The sequence below is a fragment of the Nothobranchius furzeri genome, chromosome 16 (genome assembly GCF_043380555.1).
Source record: "Nothobranchius furzeri strain GRZ-AD chromosome 16, NfurGRZ-RIMD1, whole genome shotgun sequence".
NCBI lineage: Eukaryota > Metazoa > Chordata > Actinopteri > Cyprinodontiformes > Nothobranchiidae > Nothobranchius > Nothobranchius furzeri.
In genome coordinates, this window is record NC_091756.1 from 35,285,231 (window position 1) to 35,300,473 (window position 15,243).

At 38.8% G+C, this 15,243-nt stretch overlaps 1 protein-coding gene and 1 long non-coding RNA gene across 11 annotated transcripts in view; both read left to right on the forward strand.

Annotated features, from left to right (window-relative positions):
- Window positions 1–3,029: 3,029 nt before the first annotated feature.
- Window positions 3,030–6,747, forward strand: LOC139063527 (uncharacterized). The gene is made up of 3 exons (XR_011516896.1): window positions 3,030–5,070; window positions 5,208–5,388; window positions 5,737–6,747. It is a non-coding gene; the product is annotated as an uncharacterized lncRNA (long non-coding RNA).
- Window positions 6,748–7,927: 1,180 nt separating this feature from the next.
- Window positions 7,928–15,243, forward strand: part of LOC107387922 (alpha-tectorin) — a 39,116-nt gene continuing 31,800 nt past the window's right edge. For 7 of the 10 annotated variants that reach the window (XR_011516895.1, XM_070545616.1, XM_070545617.1 and 4 more), the window contains exons 1-3: window positions 7,928–11,982; window positions 12,170–12,321; window positions 14,156–15,083. The gene's annotated coding sequence lies outside the window, so the exon portion shown is untranslated. The other 3 variants (XM_070545613.1, XM_070545611.1, XM_070545608.1) reach the window with 3 other exon arrangements.

Consider the following 15,243-nt stretch of genomic DNA (forward strand, 5'->3'; position numbering starts at 1 on the left):
CTCAAACTTCTGAGGCTGCTAGACCGGGACCTGGTTGACGCTCTGTGTTGATTCGATGTTGACTAATTAAATTACCATTTGCTTAAAAACAGCCTTAAACATTACCTCACATTAAAGCATTTTTTTGTGAAGAAACATGTATTTTTGTGAATAACTTTGGCTATGTTAATGCAATTTATCTAATTTTTATGGAGGATATGTATTTTGGAAGGAATTACAAAAGAAATATTCAACCTACTTTATTAAAACGTGGAAATCATTTTGTACAGTTAAGCATATTTAAGCATTTGTTTGTGCCATTGACTTTCATGTAAATCATATGTTTCTAATTAGCATAATTTTTAAAAAATATTATTCTTTCTGTGTTCCCAGATCAGTCACACATTCAATGTTTAGTTTTTACCGTTTTCCAATAGATGGCATATTTTCTCCATATATAGCAGGGCAATGACTGACACTGCATTTGAATTTAATGATTCTGCTGTATTTCTTTACCTCTGGCTGTCCATTATAATACATATTTAGCCAAAAAAAATTGTTTGTGTTATTTAGAGATTCCATACAATAGCTTGCATGTGTGTGTTCTGAATTTTTGGTAATTGTGTTTTTACAGTGTGCCTTAAAAAATTAAGCCCTTACTGAAAGTAGAAAATCTGCTCATTCTCAAAATGGCATTTTGACATGCGTCACTCTGTGTGCATGTGCAGGCATGCATGCATGCAGGGATCAAAGCACTTTACAAATCTTATTTCAGGTCATTCTAATCATTATACTATAATATGTGTATTTTAATACTATGTGAGGTCATTCTAAACATTATACTATAGTATCTGTATTTCAATACTATTTCAGGTCATTCTAAACATTATACTATAGCAGGGATTCCCAAAGTGTGGGCGGGCCTAAGAAAAAGTAAGTGGGCACAATAAATGTAATTGAAAACAAGTATATTTTTGCCCGCGCGCGTGTCCTCCACATGTGCCCTAGCTTCATAATAATAATGCGGCGAGTTTCAGCACTCTGGCCTGCGCACGCCGATATGTTCCGTCGCGCGCTCGCGTGTCCTCCGCATGTGCCCTAGCTTCATAATAATAATGCGCCGAGCTTCAGCACTCTGGCCTGCGCACGCCGATATGTTCCGTCGCAAGCGTGCGTGTCCTCCACATGTGCCCTAGCTTCATAATAATAATGCGCCGAGCTTCAGCACTCTGGCCTGCGCACGCTGATATGTTCCGTATTTGATCATTTTTAACGGTGTTGGAGGAATCTGAAGGTGGTGAGTCATTCTGGCAGATTGTAATTAACACCTGTCTCATGCAGGTGTTCTGACATTGTAAACCTCACACACTGAACATTGTGGATGTAACAAAATAACAAGAAATGATTCCCATTCAGGCTATTGGCAGCGCGCGATCTGAAGTTCAGAGTGTGTCTGTCAGAGGTCAGACGTGTTCCGGCTGAACCACGGCTCACGGGTGCACAAGTGAGCACATCTGGGCTGGGCAGAAGGAATTTTACAACACTGGTTTAAATAGCGCGAGACGCGGTGACTTGAGCGGCTGTGCCGCGCGCGCGTGTGCGCGCGCACACACACACACACAGATTCAATAAGCGCACGCGCTGCTTTAACTCCGGTGCGCCGTCAGACTGAAGGCAGAAATGAACGCTGCCTCCACCACGATAAAAACTTTTAAGAGGTTATTTTTCATTCAAGGTCAAATTAAGATATTAGCTTCTGGGATGTGTCGGGTCCGCTCCAGCCAGTGACTCCGAACCTGACCACAAGTCCACTGCAGCATTTGTTATTCCAGTCCGCATGACAGCGGATCACAGATTCAGCCTCACCATAAAACAGCAATAAGTCGGTCTGAGGCAAAAGTGATCATCATGGCTATATCTTGTCCCCTATTGACATTTGATTACGCACAAGTAGGTGATCAGCTCAGGTTTACGCAGAGCAGAAGGAAGGAGAGCGCTCTGGCCGCACAGGTTAAACGTTCCTACTTTAAGAAAACCGTTAAATTGCATTCTTTATGTGCTACCTGGGTACTCTAAATATTTATTCAAAATGAAATCAAAGGAAATTGTAATGGTATCGAGTGTTTATTAATTACTATTTAAAAAATGAAAGTGATGGGGAATTTTTTTTAACCCTTTCTGTTTAGCTTGACATCTGATATATATATATATATATATATATATATACATATATATATATATATATATATATAGAGAGAGAGAGAGAGAGAGAGCCATGCCCCGATGTGGGGGCTGGGGGGGGGGGGGGGTGCGTCGACATGGTCGGGACATAGAAGGGGGTGCGAGGCTAAATAAGTTTGGGAACCGCTGTACTATAGTATGTGTATTTCAATACAGGTCATTCTAAACATTGTATTATAGTATGTGTATTTTAAAACTATTTCAGGTCATTCTAAACATAATATTCTAGTATGTGTATTTTAATACAGTGTGAGGTCATTCTAAACACAATAGTATGTGTTTTTTAATACAGTGTGAAGTCATTCTAAACATTAAACTATAGTATCTGTATTTCAATACTATTACATGTCATATAAACATTATACTATAGTATGTGTATTTTGAAACTATTTCAGGTCATTCTTATTATACTATTGTATGCGTATTTTAAAACTATTTTAGGTCATTCTAAATATTATACTATATTATGTGTATTATAATACTTTGTGAGGTCATTCTAAACACTATACTATAGTATGTGTATTTTAATACTATGCAAGGTCATTCTAAACATACTATAGTATTTGTATTTCAATACTATTTCAGGTCATTCTAAACATTATACTATAGCATGCGTATTTTAAAACTGTTAAAGGTCATTCTAAATATTATACTGTAGTATGTGTAATATAATTCTATGCTAGGTCATTCTAAACATTATACTATAGTATGTGTATTTTAATGCTTTTTCTGTTCATTCTAAATGTTATAAAAAAAGTATAAAATCGTAAGCGCGACGCTATTAGATAGGCGGGGGGGGGGGGGGGGGGGGGACGACCTCGCGCTGCTGCGAACCGGTTCGGCCGTCACATTCCCGCAGAAACTGGTTGATCACACCGGGGCCAGACTACTAACATGTGGCTTTACAACCACAATGTCCTCAGAAGCGAAAACGCTTTTAAAAGGGAGGGAGGAGTCCTAACTGTTGCTAAAGGCGTGTTGTGATGAGAGTGCAGTTATATACTGGTTAATATATTTTTGGGTTCAGTTGCTTACATGTGGCCTAATGTGAGTCTATTTGGGATCATTGGAATGATCAGCAGCATTTCTTGATGTGATTTTATGGCAGTTGCCCAGGGCATCATCACAAGGAGGATGGCATTCATTTACTTGAGTTTTATTTGGTATTTTTTCAGTAATTTTTGGAAATAGTGATTAATTTTGATTAATTCACAGCCTATGTTTAATTACATTTAAAAATTTGTTGTTTGACATCCCCAATTATAATAAATGTCTACAGATGAGATCAAACAAAACAGATGAGAATTGCCCTTAAAGAGCAAGTCACCCCCAAATAAACTTTTTTTTGCTGATAAACTAAATAAACGAGTGTCTAATCTTGCTGCAGACACGTGTCGTCAATAATTTGGCACTTCAGTGCATCTTAGTTAAAATTTAAATATTCTGCCTAAAACTGGCAGTGTTGTGCCATTGTCAGGTAAAAACTCTGCACTGTATTTTAATTTAAATCTGCCACCGCTATTGGCTAAGAAGTATGCTATGATGTAAACTGGTACATTATGATGTCACAATGCTGTTGTGAGCCTGTGTGTGTATTTGTTAGCGGCTCCGCCCTCTCGGTCTGCCAGGCAACAGCAAGTGTTGCATTTTTCAAACATGAAGTGGGAGTGGAGTTAGACTCTGGTGGGGTTGACTTGCTCTTTAAAGAGCAAGTAACGTCTAAATTAACTTTTTTTTCCCGATGAACTGTATAAATGAGTGTCTAATAGTGTTTTAAATGTGTGCATTCTTTATTTTAGCATTTTGGTGCATTTTCTTTAAAAATTAAAAATTCTGTCTGAAAACCACAGTAATGCGCCACCTTCAGCTGAAAACATAGAATTTGAGTCGTTTTGAATAAATTTTAGCCAATGGCTAAAGAGTAAAGTACTACGTAAACCAGTAGAGTACTACGTAGCAGCTCCGTGCCAAAGTTATAAAAGCAACGAGTGTCTCGGCCACGCCCTGTGGCGAGTGGGAGTTGGATTTGCAAGCGAGCATAGGAGGTCAGTGGTAGTTCAGCATTAGCATATAGCATTAGCATATCCTAGTCTTTAGCATATCTTTTAGTGTTATAAATACTTATTTAGTGTTAGCTTGGCTGTTGGATATTGTAGTTTAGTTAGTGTTTGGCTGTTAGTGTAATTGGGAAAGTATTTCGGGTTTAGTGTTCCATATCATCTTAGTATTGGTGAGTAGGTGTAGTGTAGTATGCTTGCGGTGACTCTGTGGGCATTTTACCCGCGATTCTGCACGTCTGCATTTGAAGAGGGAGGCTGCCCACCGTGGCTCTTCCGTGATTTAGATGCAGCCCACCAACTCTGCTCCCCCACCACGGCGGGCTCCAGTCTGAGGTGAGTAAGCTAAATAAACGTTTTAACATCTTCTAAAGACAATTCCCTACCTAAATGCAAAGTCTGAGAGACGTGGTTTACTTCCTTTAGCTAGTCAGTCGGCAATTCTGCAACAGTGTCTCTAACTAACAGCACTAGTTGACAGACAGCATTACAGCGTGAAATCCAGCTTGTAACACGGTTCTGTAAGGAATTATGTTCAGGAGGTCACATTTCAGGCTCTCCACATCATGTGTGACTGACTTTTACGTTATAACAACGATCACACACTAGGAATGTTATAAAGCGCCTATATAGGAGATTCTTTTGTATATTATCTGACTTTATAAACTCCCAACAACAATGTGCTTCTATTTTTTTTCAGGCTAAATCTACCCAAGACACTGGCTGTCAGACTGATTTAGCTGCAAGAATGCACTTGTCCAGGCAGACGTGAAGCCTTACCGGCATAGCAAAGGTGAATTATTTTTAATAATCTTCTATGTAAACATTTTATTACCTTCTAGTTTTAATTTGTTTTACAGATTATTGTTACAGGTGATTTCATGCTCTTTTAAACATTTGTAAATGTGCTGCTTCTTTGTTTTTACATAGCCAGCCAGAATGGAGTTCACAGCCGCAGTGTGTCTGGTGACCCACGGGGACCATGATGAAAATTCATCTTCCAGAAAGTCCCAGAGCATCCACACCCCCTGAAAAGACCAAGATGTGAGGTGTCTGCTGTTGATTCCAGCTTCCACCTCAGTGACAGTGCAAGCTCAGTGAACTGTTCAAGGTAAAAAAAAAATTAAAACATTTCAGAATTTTTAAGATATTAACAATTAAATAAGTATGTGATTACATCATGACATCATGACGGAGGCTACTGATTCTGCCCCTGTGACACTTGGTGGTGACGTGTGAGCTGATTCACCTGGAAAATAACTTTTACATTAAATATTTTGTTTTTGCTATCAGAAGTAAATTAACTAATAACCTGCATTATTGCAGGACGCTCAGCAAAATATGGACTCTACACCATGAGTCAGGCACACGTTAATATTCTATAAAAGCACATAAGGTGAGCAACACCACATATTATTGTACACTGTCCTGAATTTGTTTTCTTTCTGCATCTCATTAGCCTGGCTGATCACCTGATAACTCCTGTCATCTGGTTATGACAGCATGAGGATATCCTCACACACCTGCCATCTGGTTATGACAGCATGAGGATGTCCTCACACACCTGTAACCTATCAGCTCATCTGGCAGAATAGAGAGAGAAGAGACAACACCACATCTCCTGTTCCTGGAAAGCCTTCAGCCATCCTTCGATGACTGAGAACCTCCATCAGCTCTGCCTCCTGTCTGCCTACAATTATTATAATAAATATTGTGTTTGACAAGTTTTTTGTGCTGCCAAATATCTCATTTAGATTCCAGTTGATATTTTAATGGATATTCATAAATTACATTGATTATCACATTTTTGTTGCATGTTTATCTAGCTCTATTGTGATGAATTAAACTAGCACCTCACTGTTAAAAGCTCGTTTTAATTTCCAGCATGTTTAAGTATTTATGTACATGAACAAAAACAGGAAATATATAAATTGAGACTTATTTAATTAATATAACAAATAAGGGGGAAAGAGTCATTGAAAGGCACATTCTTCTGGAAGCTCCTGATCCTGACGACACCAGCAGAGGAGACCACCTGCAGACACCAGAGACCAGCTGCAGACACCAGAGGACCTAGAACCGAGAGAGCAGCTGTTATTAGTAAATAAATAAAGAAATCAGGGCAGTTTTAGTGGGCTGAACACATTACAGAATAATTTTCTCATGGGGTATTTTCATAACGTTACATGCAGCAGACTGTAACTTGAGCCCAGGGCTACCGGAGAGCTGCTATCCAGCACGTTTCAGTGGATTTTCCTGCTTTAACAGGTTAGATTAGCTGTTAAGCAGCTCAGCTATTTGTTGCTGATTAAAACCAGGTGTGCTGAAGCAGATAAACCTCCAAAACATGCTGAATACTAGCTTTTTAGGGTCGCGGAGCCAAACACTGCAGCTAATCCAATGCTAGGGCTAAATGCTACTTACCGTTCAGAGGTGGTTCTGTTGGGTCAGTTCTGGGAGTTTCAGGCAACTCACAAGCTCAAAACAATAAGACTCAGGTCCGCTTGTCTCCTCCAAACAGACTTGGTCCCTTTCTTCTCGAGTGTCTGGGTAAGGAGGGGGAGAAACGTCCTCCACTTCTAATAACTGCTCAGAGTGAAGGGAGCTAGCTTCGTCTAGTTAGCCATCGTCTTCGTCACTGCCGCGGCTCCGCCCTCTCGGTCCTCCAGGCAACGCCTACTAATGTTGCATTTTTTTAATTGATACGTGGGTGGAGAAGGACTCCGAGGCTCAATTGACCCGCTTTTTAAGCTGTTTAACTTGGACCAAGCATTTTAGGTCACAGATAGGTGTAGCTTGGGGTCTCTGTCTATACACCTTATAAGACAATTTAGGTGATGGCATGTTGTTTTTCTGCTATTGAACTGTTTTCTAATAATGTTGTGTTTAATAAAGTGAAGAAAGGAGAGAAATAACGTTTCCCTAGCAATTTTTAAAAATGTCCCTATGTAATCCGATTAATCGATTAATCGTGTTGAGACCCCATCCGATTCATCGATTATCCAAATAATCGTTTGTTGCAGCCCTAGTATAATGTTTAGAATGTGTATTTTAATACTTTTTCAGGTCATTCTAAACATACTATAGTATGTGTATTTTAAAGCTATTTCAGGTCTTTCTAAACATTATACTATAGTATGTGTATTTTAATATTATGTGAGGTCATTCTGAACATTAAAACTATAGTATCTGTATTTCAATACTATTACATGTCATTATAAACATTATACTATAGTATGTGTATTTTGAAACTATTTCAGGTCATTCTAAATATTAAACTATAGTATGTGTATTTTAAAACTATTTTTGGTCATTCTAAAATTATACTATATTATGTGTATTATAATACTTTGTGAGGTCATTCTAAACACTATACTATAGTATGTGTTTTTTAAAAACTGTTTCAGGTCATTCTACACATTATACTATAATGTGTATTTCAATACCATGTGAGGTCATTCTAAACATTATACTATAGTATCTGTATTTCAATACTATTTCAGGTCATTCTAAACATTATACTATAGCGTGTGTATTTTAAAACTATTTAAGGTCATTCTAAACACTATACTATATTATGTGTATTATAATACTATGTGAAGTCATTCTAAACATACTATACTATGTGTATTTTAAAACTATTTCAGGTTATTCTAAATATTATTCTATAGTATATGTATTTTAATATTATTTGAGGTAATTCTGAACATTATGCTCTGTGTATTTTAAAACAATTTCAGGTCATTCTAAACATTATAGTATGTGTGTTTTAAAACTATTTCAGGTCATTCTAAACATACTATAGTATGTGTATTATAATACTATGTGAGGTCATTCTAAACATTATACTATAGTATGTGTATTTTAAAACCATTTCAGATAATTCTAAGCATTATACTATAGTATGTGTATTTTCACATATAGTATGTGATATCTGGTCTGTCCCGGAGGGGCATCCGAGAGCCCTTTGTCCCGTTCTCATTGTTGAAAAAATTTCATCAACCGCGTTGAGTGACCAACTGACGAGATCCATTTAAGTGAATTTCAGTTTCCAGAAAACATGCAGAAACAGCCGTGCACCCAACATACACAGACAAAGGCCTTGAAGATAAGACAAGGAGGAGAGGAGAAGAAAAGCGTCTGCACCCTCCAGGAGCCAGAAGAAGAGAATTTCAGGACATTCTAAACATTATACTATGGTATGTGTATTTTAATACTATATCTGGTCATTCTAAACATTATACTATAGTATGTGTATTTTAATGCTATTTCAGGTAATTCTAAACAATATACTATAGTGTGTGTATTTTAATACTTTTTCAGGTCTTTCTAAACAATACTATCGAATGTGTATTTCAATACTATTTCAGGTCATTCTAAACATTGTACTATAGTATGTGTATTTTAATACTATCTGAGGTCATTCTGAACATTATACTATAGTATGTGTATTTTAATACCAAATCTGGTCATTCTAAACATTATAGTATAGTGTGTGTAGGGGTTTCCTTTTCAGCTTCCATTAATTTTTTAACAAATGAAAGGACCTGTTACTTCTATACAATGGCTTTAGAGCAAAATAATCATTTGACTTCTCTCATTCTACAGATGAAACATGAATTTCAACTTCAAATACAAATGCTATTTTGCCAGTGGAAATATGAAATGCAGACCCAGCTATATGCAGCTTGCTGAAATGAAAAATATGCAGATGCAACTTTTCAATCTGCAGCAGGAAGTCACAAAAGTCCAAGCCACTGGAGATGACTCCCAGGTGGGAGGGGCTCAAACCCTGTGCTCCACTGATTTGCCTCCAGATAAGATGGAAACGCTGCAACCGGATGTACTGATTCAACAATGTCGAGCGAGACAAACTATGACAACTTTTGTTAAAATACAAAGATTTTCTTTCACTCGACTCCTTGGACTGTGGTCTAACCACTATCCATGAGGCCAGGATTCCTACACTGCCACATGCTGCGCCGACTTTTGTGCGTCCATACAAGATTCCCCTGGCATCCAACGGACCAGTCCAGGAAATCACTGAAAGCCTCTTGGCTAAAGAGATCATCCGACCCTGAAACAGCACCTACTCGGCTCCATTGTGGCCAGTGAAGAAGCCTAATGGTAAGTGGCGACTAACCATTGACTACAGGCAACTCAACAAACAGGTTCCCTTGTCTAGGTAGCCGATGGCGCGCCTGGAACAAGAACTCCCAAAAGTGAAATACGCTAAATACTTCTCCACCCTTGACATTGCGTCTGGATTCTGGACAATTTCTGTCCATAAATCGGACCAACACAAACTAGCCTTCTTGCCAACCGCCAGTACACCTTAACTCGGTGTCCTTTTGGTTATTCCAACTCACCAGCTGAGTTCCACATCTTCTTGGACAAAGCCTGCCCTGATGCTCGAGAGCGAGGTACCCTCATCTATGTCGACGACAATCTTGTTCGTAAGCGTACTTTGGATGATAAACATAATATAATATGTGTATTTTAAAACTATTTCAGGTCATTCTAAACATTATATTATAGTATGTGTATTTTAATACTTTATCTGGTCATTCTAAACGTTATACTATAGTGTGTGTATTTTAATACCATTTCAGGTCCTTATACTATAGTATGTGTATTTTAAAACAATTTCAGGTCATTCTAAACATTATACTATAGTATGTGTATTATAATACTATGTGAGGTCATTCTAAACATTATACTATAGTATGTGTATTTTAAAACCATTTCAGGTAACAACATTGTACTATAGTATGTGTATTTTAATGCATTTTCTGGTCATTCTAAACGTTATACTATTGTGTGTGTATTTTAATACCATTTCAGGTCCTTATACTATAGTATGTGTATTTTAAAACAATTTCAGTTCATTCTAAACATTATACTATAGTATGTGTATTATAATACTATGTGAGGTCATTCTAAACATTATACTATAGTATGTGTATTTTAAAACCATTTCAGGTAACAACATTGTACTATAGTATGTGTATTTTAATGCATTTTCTGGTCATTCTAAATGTTATACTATTGTATGTGTATTTTAAAACTATTTGTGGTCATTCTAAACATTATACTATTGCATGTGTATTTGAATACTTTTTCAGGTCATTCTAAACATACTAAAGTATACTCGGATAGGAGACAGAGTTGAGTTGCCATAGCGACGGCACATTCCACATATCTTCTGAGGGGGGAGTTTTCGTTGTAGCCTTGCAGACTCAAGGGTGCCATATTCCGATTAGAAATTGTTTTGGGGCCAGACAGAGATAATTTTCTCTCTGTCTTACAGTTTGTTGGTCCTCAACCTCTCAAAATCCCAATAATGGACATTAAACTATCCCAATCTGTGCTGATTTGTCCACTCTATCCTTCATGGCATCCATCTTCTGTGACAATGAATGAATCTCGGCCAAAGTTCCAAGCTTATGATTCATCTCGACAATTATGTGAGTCTGTGAATTCACAGCGCGGTGCAAGCCATCTCTTGAGTTCGGGGATCAGGCCAATATTCCTCTACAGCTCGTTAATTTTCCGGGAAGACAGGAAGCCTCCAAGGCGGATCGGCAGGAAACCCGACACCAACACCACGAATATCCACACATCTTCAGAGTGCTACACAGACAGCTGGTCTGTCCCGGAGGGGCATCCGAGGGCCCCTTCTCCCGTTCTCATCGTTGAAAAAATTTCATCAACTGCGTTGAGTGACCAACTGACGAGATCCATTTAAGTGAATTTCAGTTTCCACAAAACATGCAGAAGCAGCCGTGCACCCAACACACACAGACAGACAAAGGTCTTGAGGATAAGACAAGGAGGAGAGGAGAAGAAAAGCGTCTGCACCCTCCAGGAGCCAGAAGAAGAGAATTTCAGGTCATTCTAAACATTATACTATGGTATGTGTATTTTAATACTATATCTGGTCTTTCTAAACATTATACTATAGTATGTGTATTTTAATGCTATTTTAGGTAATTCTAAACAATATACTATAGTGTGTGTATTTTAATACTTTTTCAGGTCATTCTAAACATTATACTATAGAATGTGTATTACAATACTATTTCAGGTCATTCTAAACATTGTACTATAGTATGTGTATTTTAATACTGAGGTCATTCTGAACATTATACTATAGAATGTGTATTTTAATACTAAATCTGGTCATTCTAAACATTGTAGTATAGTGTGTGTAGGGGTTTCCTTTTCAGCTTCCATTAATTTTTTAACAAGTGAAAGGACCTGTTACTTCCATACAATGGCTTTAGAGCAAAATAATCATTTGACTTCTCTCCTTCTACAGATGAAACATGAATTTCAACTTCAAATACTAATGCTATTTTGCCAGTGGAAATATGAAACGCAGACCCAGCTATATGCAGCTTGCTGAAATGAAAAATATGCAGATGCAACTTTTCAATCTGCAACAGGAAGTCACAAAAGTCCAAGCCATTGGAGATGACTCCCAGGTGGGAGGGGCTCAAACCCTGTGCTCCACTGATTTGCCTCCAGATAAGATGAAAATGCTGCAACCGGATGTACTGATTGGCTCTGAACTAAAGGAAACACATGTCCCATATCGCTCCATCCACATTGATGATAAGTGCAACCTCCACGGATAGTGGCCCAGCGCCCCCTGGTGTCGAGCCTGACGAACTACTGCTGGGACCTCTCCTGCCACAGGGTGGTAAGCCCACAGTATTTGTCATATTGCAACAGGGGCATCCCTGCAACGCATTTTTAGATACGAGTTCAGATTGTACAATCATGAGCAAATCTCTTTGACTGCGTCTGCTTGGATGTAGGGGGAGGCGTACGTCCTCTAGAACTGATTCCCTGTGCATTAACTATCCGTGTTTTCTCTGATTCTACAGTGCTCTTCTAAGACTGCTCCAATTCACGATCGGTCCCATGAGCTTGACACACCCTATGTACATCTGTGAGACTGGAACCATGCCTTTGCTCATTGGCATCGGTTTTGAAGCGCTTTGATGCTTATGTCGATATTGGAGAAGGGGAAATGAAGGTAGGTGTTAGAAAACATCTGCCGTTCACTCCACCTTCTTTCCCCGACTCACGCTGCCTTGCGGTAGGTGATTCTGAGCATGGGGGAACCGCATGCTCACTGCCGAGCTCAAAGCCATCAGAGACTCCCTCTGATGTTTTCTCTCAGATTGAACAGGTCGTGGACCAAGCAGATGCTCTTACCAACAATGTCGAGCGAGACAAACTATGACAACTTTTGTTAAAATAGAAAGATTTTCTTTCACTCGACTCCTTGGACTGTGGTCTAACCACTATCCATGAGGCCAGGATTTCTACACTGCCACATGCTGCGCCGACTTTTGTGCGTCCATAAAAGATTCCCCTGGCATCCAAGGGACCAGTCCAGGAAATCACTGAAAGCCTCTTGGCTAAAGAGATCATCCGACCCTGAAACAGCACCTACTCGGCTCCATTATGGCCAGTGAAGAAGCCTAATGTTAAGTGGCGACTAACCATTGACTACAGGCAACTCAACAAACAGGTTCCCTTGTCTAGGTAGCCGATGGCGCGCCTGGAACAAGATCTCCCAAAAGTGAAATACGCTAAATACTTCTCCACCCTTGACATTGCGTCTGGATTCTGGACAATTTCTGTCCATAAATCGGACCAACACAAACTAGCCTTCTTGCCAACCGCCAGTACACCTTAACTCGGTGTCCTTTTGGTTATTCCAACTCACCAGCTGAGTTCAACATCTTCTTGGACAAAGCCTGCCCTGATGCTCGAGAGCGAGGTACCCTCATCTATGTCGACGACAATCTTGTTCGTAAGCGTACCTTGTATGATAAACATACTATAATATGTGTATTTTAAAACTATTTCAGGTCATTCTAAACATTATATTATAGTATGTGTATTTTAATACTTTATCTGGTCATTCTAAATGTTATACTACAGTATGTGTATTTTAATACCATTTCAGGTCATTCTAAACATTATACTATAGTATGTGTATTTTAAAACAATTTCAGGTCATTCTAAACATTATACTATAGTATGTGTATTATAATACTATTTGAGGTCATTCTAAACATTATACTATAGTATGTGTATTTTAAAACCATTTCAGGTCATTCTAAACATTATAGTATGTGTATTTTAATGCATTTTCTGGTCATTTTAAACGTTATACTATTGTATGTGTATTTGAATACTTTTTCAGGTCATTCTAAACATACTAAAGTATACTGGGATAGGAGACAGTGTTGAGTTGCCATAGCGACGGCACATTCCACATATCTTCTGAGGGGGGAGTTTTCGTTGTAGCCTTGCAGACTCAAGGGTGCCATATTCCGATTAGAAATTGTTTTGGGGCCAGACAGAGATAATTTCCTCTCTGTCTTACAGTTTGTTGGTCCTCAACCTCTCAAAATCCCAATAATGGACATTAAACTATCCCAATCCGTGATGATTTGTCCACTCTATCCTTCATGGCATCCATCTTCTGTGACAATGAATGAATCTCGGCCAAAGTTCCAAGCTTATGATTAATCTCGACAATTATGTGAGTCTGTGAATTCACAGCGCGGTGCAAGCCATCTCTTGAGTTCGGGGATCAGGCCAATATTCCTCTACAGCTCGTTAATTTTCCGGGAAGACAGGAAGCCTCCAAGGCGGATCGGCAGGAAACCCGACACCAACACCACGAATATCCACACATCTTCAGAGTGCTACACAGACAGCTGGTCTGTCCCGGAGGGTCATCCGAGGGCCCCTTCTCCCGTTCTCATCGTTGAAAAAATTTCATCAACTGCGTTGAGTGACCAACTGACGAGATCCATTTAAGTGAATTTCAGTTTCCACAAAACATGCAGAAGCAGCCGTGCACCCAACACACACAGACAGACAAAGGTCTTGAGGATAAGACAAGGAGGAGAGGAGAAGAAAAGCGTCTGCACCCTCCAGGAGCCAGAAGAAGAGAATTTCAGGTCATTCTAAACATTATACTATGGTATGTGTATTTTAATACTATATCTGGTCTTTCTAAACATTATACTATAGTATGTGTATTTTAATGCTATTTCAGGTAATTCTAAACAATATACTATAGTGTGTGTATTTTAATACTTTTTCAGGTCATTCTAAACATTATACTATAGAATGTGTATTACAATACTATTTCAGGTCATTCTAAACATTGTACTATAGTATGTGTATTTTAATACTGAGGTCATTCTGAACATTATACTATAGAATGTGTATTTTAATACTAAATCTGGTCATTCTAAACATTGTAGTATAGTGTGTGTAGGGGTTTCCTTTTCAGCTTCCATTAATTTTTTAACAAGTGAAAGGACCTGTTACTTCCATACAATGGCTTTAGAGCAAAATAATCATTTGACTTCTCTCCTTCTACAGATGAAACATGAATTTCAACTTCAAATACTAATGCTATTTTGCCAGTGGAAATATGAAACGCAGACCCAGCTATATGCAGCTTGCTGAAATGAAAAATATGCAGATGCAACTTTTCAATCTGCAACAGGAAGTCACAAAAGTCCAAGCCATTGGAGATGACTCCCAGGTGGGAGGGGCTCAAACCCTGTGCTCCACTGATTTGCCTCCAGATAAGATGAAAATGCTGCAACCGGATGTACTGATTGGCTCTGAACTACAGGAAACACATGTCCCATATCGCTCCATCCACATTGATGATAAGTGCAACCTCCACGGATAGTGGCCCAGCGCCCCCTGGTGTCGAGCCTGACGAACTACTGCTGGGACCTCTCCTGCCACAGGGTGGTAAGCCCACAGTATTTGTCATATTGCAACAGGGGCATCCCTGCAACGCATTTTTAGATACGAGTTCAGATTGTACAATCATGAGCAAATCTCTTTGACTGCGTCTGCTTGGATGTAGGGGGAGGCGTACGTCCTCTAGAACTGATTCCCTGTGCATTAA